The sequence below is a fragment of the Thamnophis sirtalis genome, unplaced genomic scaffold (assembly GCF_051295495.1).
Source record: "Thamnophis sirtalis isolate CommonGarterSnake01/CBP01778 unplaced genomic scaffold, rThaSir2_p1.2 scaffold_3, whole genome shotgun sequence".
NCBI lineage: Eukaryota > Metazoa > Chordata > Lepidosauria > Squamata > Natricidae > Thamnophis > Thamnophis sirtalis.
Genome location: NW_028261383.1, coordinates 168,523,392 through 168,533,177, shown reverse-complemented (window position 1 = coordinate 168,533,177; position 9,786 = coordinate 168,523,392).

The following is a 9,786-nucleotide window of genomic DNA, read 5'->3' as shown; positions in this document are numbered from 1 at the left end:
TTCTGGTTTCCAGAGCGCACATGTGCAAGCCAGCTGGTCTTCACGGGTGCCAGAAAATGGTATGAAAATGGCACCAAAAATGGCCAAAAAAACAAGCCATTTTTCTGGGCTGTTTTCAGACTATTTTCCAGGCATTTTTTTGAGCCAAAAACAGCCCCCTAAACAGCCTGAAAATGCCCCCCAAAATGGCGTGAAAACCTCCAAAACTACCCCAAAACGGCATGAAAACTACCAAAACTACCAAATGCATGTGCTGGCCAGCTGGTCTTCGGGTTTCTGGCATTCTGGTGCATGCACACACATGCACTTGCATGCACACACATTCTGGTTTGTACACTCGGTGCTGAAAAGGTTCGCCATCCCTGGGTTAAAGGCACTGAAGAAATCCATTACTCCACTGCCATTTGAACTGGGTCCAAATGGCAGTAGAGTAATATGGGGCCAGTCCTTCTCTCTCAGCCCCTGGAAGAAGGTAAGGGTAATAAACCAACCCCTTCTAAAAGCACTGCCAGCAAACCTGTCCCATTTAGTCCCCAGGTGTTAAGACTGACTCAAAGGCACACATGCGCAAAAGTCAGAACCTGAGGATTGTTACCTGGCCCATGGTAGATGTTGTATTCCCTTCTCTATCATAGCCTTAATCCGGACAGAACGTCCATCCAATTAATTATAATTGAACTCTGCATCTATAATTTGTTTTATGGCTAAGCTCCGGAGCTTGTCCTTAAGAGTAGGCTAACTTGTTTGAGCTCTTGCAAACAGCTAATGCCTGAGTGGAGAATTAAGAGTAGCCTTGGGTAAGATGGGTAGCTATACGTATTCAATTAATTATAAATAAAATGAATTCATAAATAACTCAAAGCTCTTGCTTCCCGTTCCATTTCACGGCGTTTTAGAGGGGGGGAAAGGAGAATCGGTACCGAAAGCGTTTTAGGGAAGGCAAGAAGCGCCTATCCGAAGTTGCCCAACGTATCCCGGGCGCGGACCCGCATGTTAATGACTTGATAAAATCTACTGACTCACTAGAGCAGTGTTTCTCAACCTTGGCCACTTGAAGATGTCCGGACTTCAACTCCCAGAATTCCCCAGCCAGCATTCGCTGGCTGGGGAATTCTGGGAGTTGAAGTCCGGACATCTTCAAGTGGCCAAGGTTGAGAAACACTTGCACTAGAGTCATCGAAGCAAATCATTTTCTGCGGGCCGATTCTAATCAGGTTTACTACGAAGGAAGCCCCCGGGAGAACCAGAATACGAACTTGGAAATGGGGCCGGTATTTGGTTTGAACTCTGGGAGTTGAAGTCCACAAGTCTTAAAGTTGCCAAGGTTGGAGACCACTCCCTTAAAGAGCAGGCTTGGTCGCTCGGGCTGAACCTCGTCTGCCGTAAGACAGACACACCACAGATAGGAAGGGCGCCGGACATTGCTGCGAGTCCTCCCCCCCCCACACACACACACTTCTTTTACCCGCAAGTTTGGGCGATGGGATCCTGCTTCATGCACCCGGTCCTCGCTGCCTCCCTTCGATCGCCAAGCGCTTTACTGGAGTTTACATGGAGTTCGGCGACCGCCAGCGCCAAGTCAATCCCACTTCTCGCCGCCCCTCCCAATCCAGGGCTGCAGCCGACGGGGCGGAGGCTGGACGTAAACTCGACTCTGGGTCCTAACCCAGAGAGGGAGGGCGCTCGCAGACGGAGCTCAGTGGCTTCGCCTCTTTTGGGAGGACTTCACTTGCGCCCCCCAGTCCCTGTCTAAGTGGCTTTCTCTCGGAAATTCTCCGTTTCCCGTGGCTGGCCAAGCTGCAAGTTGTTAGCACAAGGGAGAGAGAGTCTTGTTTAGCAAGGATGTGTCACCGGAATCTACCCAACCAAAGATACCTTTTATAGCAATAGCAGTTAGACTTATATACCGCTTCATAGGGCTTTCAGCCCTCTCTAAGGGGTTTACAGAGTCAGCATATCGCCCCTGATGCAGCCCTCAATGAAACCGAGTTTGACGCCCCTGCTCTAGAGATTCATTGCCCCTCCTGAGGCCGACCTCAGACCTATGATTGAATTCAATAACTAGATCCTTCTCCATTGCAATTCTGGACAGCAGCCCTGTTGGCCACTGTTTAATAGCAATAGCAGTTAGACTTATATACCGCTTCATAGGGCTTTCAGCCCTCTCTAAGCGGTTTACAGAGTCAGCATATTGCCCCCAACAACAATCCGGGTCCTCATTTTACCCACCTCGGAAGGATGGAAGGCTGAGTCAACCCTCAGCCTCTTTTCTCTTGCTATAGTTGAGATTTTGAGATTTGAGAAGTTTATTTATATGCTGCCCTTTTCCCTGGGGGGGACTCAGGGTGGCTTACAACTCGAAAAGGGGGGGGGGAACAAACATTTAACACGTAGGACAATACGTCATTAAAAAAACACAACATTCATACCATTCAGGTGGGTTACGGTCTTTAGCCCCAGGCCTGACGGGATAGCCAGATTTTGAGGGCTGTGCGGAAGGTCTGGAGGGTGGTGAGGGTACGGATCTCCATGGGGAGATCGTTCCATAGGGTCGGAGCTGCCACCGAGAAGGCTCTCCTCCGCGTGGTTGCCAGTCGACATTGACCGGCAGATGGGACTCGGAGGAGGCCTAATCTATGGGATCGAATAGGTCGAGTGGAGGTGATTGGCAGTAGGCGGTCTCTCAACCCCCAGAGACTAGTTTCTGTCTCAACCCCCCACCCCCACCCCTTTTCTAGCTTCTCTGAGCTGCTTCCTTAGCGGCTTCCTGAGGACCCAGATGGTTGGGGGCAATATGCTGACTCTGTAAACCGCTTAGAGAGGGCTGAAAGCCCTATGAAGCGGTATATAAGTCTAACTGCTATTGCTATTAGCACTTTTCAGCGCAAACAGAACAATGGCATTTCCCCAGGACCTTTGGGCTCTTTCCTCCTGCACCCCTCTCTGCTCCTAGTTAGCCTGGGAATTAGTGCCACCCTTACCGAAAGGTATGCCAGGAGGCAAAAGATGAGTCCCGGCAAGATCAGAAATCTCTGGGCCTTGCTGAACTGGTTGCAGAGAGGCCCACCGCTTCTCCGTCATGGGTCTCAACAAATCATCCACTTGAGGAGAATGGCAATGGGCTCAGTTCCTGCCACCAGCTTCCAGGAACCGGTAGATCTACCCACTTGTGGGAATGGGGAGATGAGAAGTAGCTGGAGAAGTTCAGGATGACAAGGAAGACACTCTTTGACATAGCTGATCAGTTGATCCTTAGGCGAAAACCAATCTCTGTGAAGGAGCCATTGCTTTGTGGTGGCTGGTGGCAACCATGTCTTCCTACATGGAGGTTGCCCAACACTTTGGTGTTTGGGAGATCAGCAGAGAGCACGATTGTTCTTAGCAATAGCATTTAGACTTATATACCGCTTCATAGGGCTTTCAGCCCTCGCTAAGCGGTTTACAGAGTCAGCTTATTGCCCACAACAATCCGGGTCCTCCACCTCGGCACAGTGGAGTATTCCACTGTTCTTGAAGTATGCTTTGTCACTGATGAAAGAAATATCCTTCTGGGTTCAGCTCCAAGTGGGGAAAAAGACACTGGAGACGTGGAGGCTGCTTGGAAAGATGGTTTATTGGTGGACAGGACCACGTGGCTTGCGTCCTGAACAGAAAAGGTGATCACAGGCTTCAATGTTGGTGGAGAAGAAGAGAAGGGCTGAGGGAGGGGCTTGCTAGGCTTTTTATAACCTGTTCAGTCCCACCTCTCTGTTTCCTGTTCCTGTGTAAGAAATGCATTCTGATTGGTTGTCAGACTCCCATGGGCCCATGCAGGGGCTACTCTCTAGGCTGTGTTTTGAATCCAGGTATGGATGAGTTCTCAGATGCCATGTGGTCAGTTGAGTAAAGTTCCTTAATCCCTTCCCCCTGCAGCTGCAGTGGAAAAGTTTTTATTATGTAAAAGTGGACTAGTTTGGCCTTAATGGTCCATTAACAGTGGGGACGGGCAGGAAGCTACAGGCAACTATTCAGTTCCACCACAAAACCGCGGAGGACAAAATCGCGCTCGACGAAAGCGCGCATTTGACGTCATCACAGCGCGACGAAAACATCGCGCTGTGATCGAAAAATGTAAAAATAAATCGAAAACCTTACCCTAACCCCCCCAAACCTAACCCTAAACCTAACCCTAAACCTAACCCTAAACGTAACCCTAAATCTAACCCTAAACGTAACCCTTAACCTAACGCTAAACCTAACGCTAACCCTTAACCTAACGCTAAACGTAACCCTAACGCTCTAAACCTAACCCTAACCCTTAACCTAAGCCTAACCCTAACCCTAAACCTAACCCTTACCTTTATGTGAATCGGCTTGCTTTAATTTTATTTTTATTTCAATTTTTAATTTTTTTCGTCGCGCTGTGATGACGTCAAATGCGCGCTTTCGTCGATCGCGCTTTTGTGGACCGCGGTTTTGACGGGTCACGAACTATTCTGTCTTTTAAAACATGTTTCTTTCTTTTCATATCCAGAGAAATATTCTGCCTTTTTCAATATTTCCTAGGATATTTCATTTTTCTGGGAGAGGGCAGGGTGATAACTTCCCACATCACAAAGCATGTTCTTCTAAAAAGGATATTATTTGCTTGGGTGAATACCAGAAGCTATGTTTCCAATGCACCCAATGAATCATCAAGGTTGACAAAGTTGGTTGGTTGGCTGGACTGGATGTGTCCTTGAAGCAAAAACAGAACCTAACATATTCCTGCCTGCATAAAGGTGCCAGTATGGCAACTCTCAGTTGTCCCTTCCTGTTTTTGGTATGGTCTTCAGTGTCCTAAAGTTCCTAAAGTTGCATCTCACAAATGTCTCAGATCATCACTGAGCGCACCTTTGCTGATTCCCCCACCCCTTACTACTTCAGCTGGTCTTTCTTTTCTTTCCTAGATCATGGATGACTTTGGACAGATGGGCTTTCCACCCTGTTGGAACAATGGATGATTGCCCCATACCAGTTTGTGGGTTCCACCACAAAACCATGCTCAACTAAACCGCGTCCGACTAAACCATGTCGCTGACGTCATCAAAAGGGCGACAACAGCGCGGAGACAGAAGCACGCTGTAAACCCTAAACCTAAAATTAACACCTAAACCTAACCCCCCTAAACCTAATCCTAAACCTAACCCTAAACCTAACCCTTAACCTAACCCTAACCCTAACCCTAACCCTTAACCTAACCCTAACCCTAACCCTAAACCTAATCCTAATCCTAATCCTAACCCTAACCCTTACCGTAACCCTAAACCTAACCCTAACCCTTAACCTAACCCTAACCCTAACCCTAACCCTAACCCTAAACCTAACCCTTACCTTAAGTTGAATCGGCTTCCTTTCAAAGCGCTATTTAAAGCGCCCTTCTTTCTCCGCGCTGGCTGTTGTTGCCCTGTTGATGACGTCAGCGACACGGTTTAATCGGGCGCAGCTTAGTCGAGCGCGGTTTTGACGGGTCACGCAGTTTGTGCCCCCACGGGACAAGGGTACGAGTATGCAAACCACAAGGAAGTGTTAATGTTCTTCCTTCAAGGGATCATGGATCCTTCTGGTTGCTTCACAAACATTGAAGTGAGGGGGAAATTGTAAGAACCATGAGGACTTCTCCTTTGGTACATCCTCCCTCGGTGAGGCAATGGATTCAGGTGTTTTTGTGTCATCTAATCCAACTATTATACTTGGTGGGATGCTTATTCTCCCACACGTGTTGGCAGATAAACCTTACCCAATTTGTGCCTGGCTTACAAAACCTTCTGAAGATTATCTGGACTGGTGGAAGCTAAATTACAAGTGTATTTTCAATCACTGCTGTGTGGTTGTGAGACATGCATTTGCAAGGTTAAAGGCCCACAGGCAGCGCTTAACAACACAGTTGCCAGCTAGAGAGGCAAATGTGGCTTCTGTGTTGGGAGTCTTGTGCTGTTTTGCACCATATTTATGAAATGCAAGGGCATGAACCCAGCTGCAACCTTCTAGCAATAGCAATAGCAATAGCAGTTAGATTTACATACCGCTTCATAGGGCTTTCAGCCCGCTCTGAGCGGTTTACAGAGTCAGCATATCGCCCCCCACAGTCTGGATCCTCATTTCACCCACCTCGGAAGGATGGAAGGCTGAGTCAACCTTGAGCAGGTGAGATTAGAACCGCTGAACTGCAGATAACAGTCAGCTGAAGTGGCCTGCAGTACTGCACCCTAACCACTGCGCCACCTCTAGCACAGGAATGCCTTGTCATTCCACATAAAAAAATCATTGTTGAACCAAAGGATGATCAAATCATACTGGAAGGAAGGCATGTATGGGATGTAATTGCTGATTTCCTGCTTGAGGTTCATTGACACAGCATTTTGGTTCACCGGATGCGTGATGATTTTTGATATGTTAATTCTCCCGCTTGTGTGTGATCACCCAGGCAGCTAACAAAATGTCTGTTCCAGTGGATCAACTCTCATTTGTCCATTCCTTTGGGTTAGGACTGAGTTGTTGGAGAAGAGCAGAATTTCAGCATCTGGTTCATTTTATTGGACAGTTTCCACATGGACCCAACAACCATGAGAGCAGACCAGGCTGAAAACATACCAAATTGGCAGAACTGCCTTCTTGCACACAGTGTGTGGATCAGTGGTGGGTTTCAAAAAGTTTTGGAACCTACTCTGTGGGTGTGGCCTCCTTTGTGGGAGTGGCTTGCCAGCCATGTGACCTGGTGGGAGTGGCTTGCCGCCCATGTGTTTTCTCTCTCTCTCTCTCTCTCTCTCTCTCTCTCCCCCCTTCCTTTTGTCTCTCTGTCCCTTTTTTCTTTTTTTCTTTCATCTCTCTCTCACTCTTTTTCTTTCTTTTTTCTTTTTTTATTTATTTGTTTCTTCCTTTCTTTTTCTTTCTCTCTCTCTCTCTGTCAGTCTGTCTATCTGTCTGTCTGTCTGTCTGTCTGTCTGTCTGTCTCTCTCTCTCTCTCTCTCTCTCTGGGTGAGTGGTGGGTTTCAAAATTTTTTTGAATCTCTTCTGTAGGTGTGGCCTGCTTTCCGGGTCCACTGGTGGAACCTCTTCTAACCGGTTCGGTAGATTTGATGAACCGGTTCTACCGAATAGGTGCGAACTGGTAGGAACCCACCTCTGGTGTGGATGTTGGTGGAGGAGAAGAACTGGTTAGGTATAATGGGAAATAGAAGACATAGGAAGAAAAATGTCGCTTGTGAGGGAACCGCTCTTTCTTGGCAAAGAGGAAGAAACTCTGGCCTGCTGCAAAAGAGTCATAATGGAAGAGGAGACGGCATGAATGCTAAAATCTTAGCCATGAAGATGGCAAAATAATAAAACCTATGTCATGATATCACAAAACAAGCTTTGCACTTCTATCACAGCTCCTGTTTCTTGATTTCCTCTCTTTTGCCCTTCAAAAGATACCTACTATACAGTGGTGGGATTCAAATAATTTAACAACCGGTTCTCTGCCATAATGACCAGCTGGGTAGACATAGCTCAGTGGTCATGTGACAATGTGGCCTTGGCCAACTCACGCCAATGGGCGCTTCGCCTTAGCTGTTACAATGGTAATAAGGGTTAACCAGAGAGGCAGTTTCTGTAAGCAGGTCAATAAAGATGAGGCTAGAAAAAACACCAGAATGTTTCCTTCCTGCCTTCCTTACAGGATTAGCCCTGTAAAGTGGGAAAAAAACAAAAGGAGATTTCTTCCAACAACCGGTTCTCTGAACTGCTTAGAAAGTTACCAACCGGTTCTCCCGAATAGGTGCGAACCGGCTGAATCCCATCACTGCTACTATAGAAGGACTGACTAAAATTAACATCATGTCAGCATGTATTAGAGAGCCACTTTGGCGTAGTGGTTAAGACATCAGGCTAGAAATTGGGAGACCATAAGTTCTAGTCTTGTTTTGATCTTGGGCCAGTCTCTCTCTCTCTCAACACTAGGAAGAATGCAATGGCAAACTGCTTCCAAAATCTTGCCAAGAAAATGGTAGGGAACCAGTCATAAAGAAGAGTCAACCCTGACTCAAAGGTGTACATATGCACAGTAGCATGTGCTGATTATTCATGAAGTTAAGCAACGTTGTCTCGAGGTGTTTGGAGGTTTGAAGCTAGAACTTTTAACTGAGGCCAGAAAAAGACCAATACTCACTGATAAAACCCAGGTAAAACTAGGATCAACAATCCTGCTAACTTTTTAAAGTAACACGATTGCACTTGTATACTGTTGCTCTTTAATTCCAGTGTAAAAATAGGACAAGCTGAATATATTAATAGATAGTAGAAATACACCGAAGGGAGGAGTAGAGGGATAGAAGAAAGAGGGGTAGAGAGGGTGGGAGAGAGGATTGGAGGGAGGGTGAGAAGGAAGGGAGGGAGTGTATTGGGAGAGAGGTGTGGGAGAGGGGGAGAGGAAGTAGGGTAGAGGGGAATGATGGTGGGAAGACGGAAAGTTGGAGGGGGGCGAAAGAAAGGGTGTATGGAGGGTCGAGGAGGTACATTGGGTTTCTATTTTGGGGGGTATTATTGACAAGAGGAATGGCTGTGTTTATTGTTTAATATTATATGGCCCCAGTTCTGTACAGTATATATGTGACTGTACGAAAATGAAAATGGAAAATAAAACACATTTACACGGGGGGAAAAAACAATCCTGCTAACTATGCATTTTTATGCTTTTATTTTATTTTACGATGCGGTGGCTCAGTGGCTAAGACACTGAGCTTGTCAATCAGAAAGGTCGGCAGTTTGGCGATTCGAATCCCTAGCGCCATGTAAGGGAATGAGCTCCCATTACTTGTCCCAGCTTCTGCCAACCTAGCAGTTCGAAAGCATGTAAAATGCAAGTAGAAAAAATAGGAACCACCTTTGGTGGGAAGGTCACAGCGTTCTGTGCTCCTTTAGCATTTAGTCATGCTGGTCACATAACCACAGAGACGTCTTTGGACAGCGCTGGCTTTTCGGCTTTGAAACGGAGATGAGCACCGCCCCCTAGAGTCGGGAACTACTAGCACATATGTGCAAGGGGAACCTTTACCTTTTTAACTTTTACGCTAATCAAATGCAATTTCCAACTTGCTCCGAATTGAACAGTAGCAGTAATCTTTAAAAGTTGTAACTGAAATCTTACTGACTTTGAGTAAATTTAACTCACCAAGTCTCCTTGGGCAGAAAAAAGACTGCGACAAAGTGAAGACGGACATATGCAGATAATATCATTTACAAAGGTAACATAAAAACATGTCTTGTCTTTTGAACTTGAACCCACAACAATATGCTACCCGTTGACCAGGCTTCCCCAAGCTGATAGCCCTCAAAGGTACTAGGTGAGGATTCTGTTTTATAAGTCTGGGAATTCAAACATCACTAGGTCTAAGGAACCAGGAAAAACAGTTTTAGTTGCAATTAGACTTATTCTGCCATCATTATGTGTTCTTTTCATACTATGTACGTATGTCATTAAAGCATAAATCTCCCAGGAAGTCTTTAACTGAGTTCATTGACACCATTGCTTCAGACTCATTAAACAGGTGGAGAGATTACACCTTAATATGTGATATTAAATTAATATAGGTATTAAACATGGTGTATGTGTAATTGTATCTTACAAAGATGTGAATGTAGGACATCCAATAACAATGTCAGCCTGAAGTACAGAGCAGGGCCTTCTCTTTTATTTGTAATACCCTTAAACTTCCTACCGGGTAAAACCCACCTCATATTCATTTTTAATAATTTAAGTAAAACACAGTTGCTTAAAAAAACAACAAC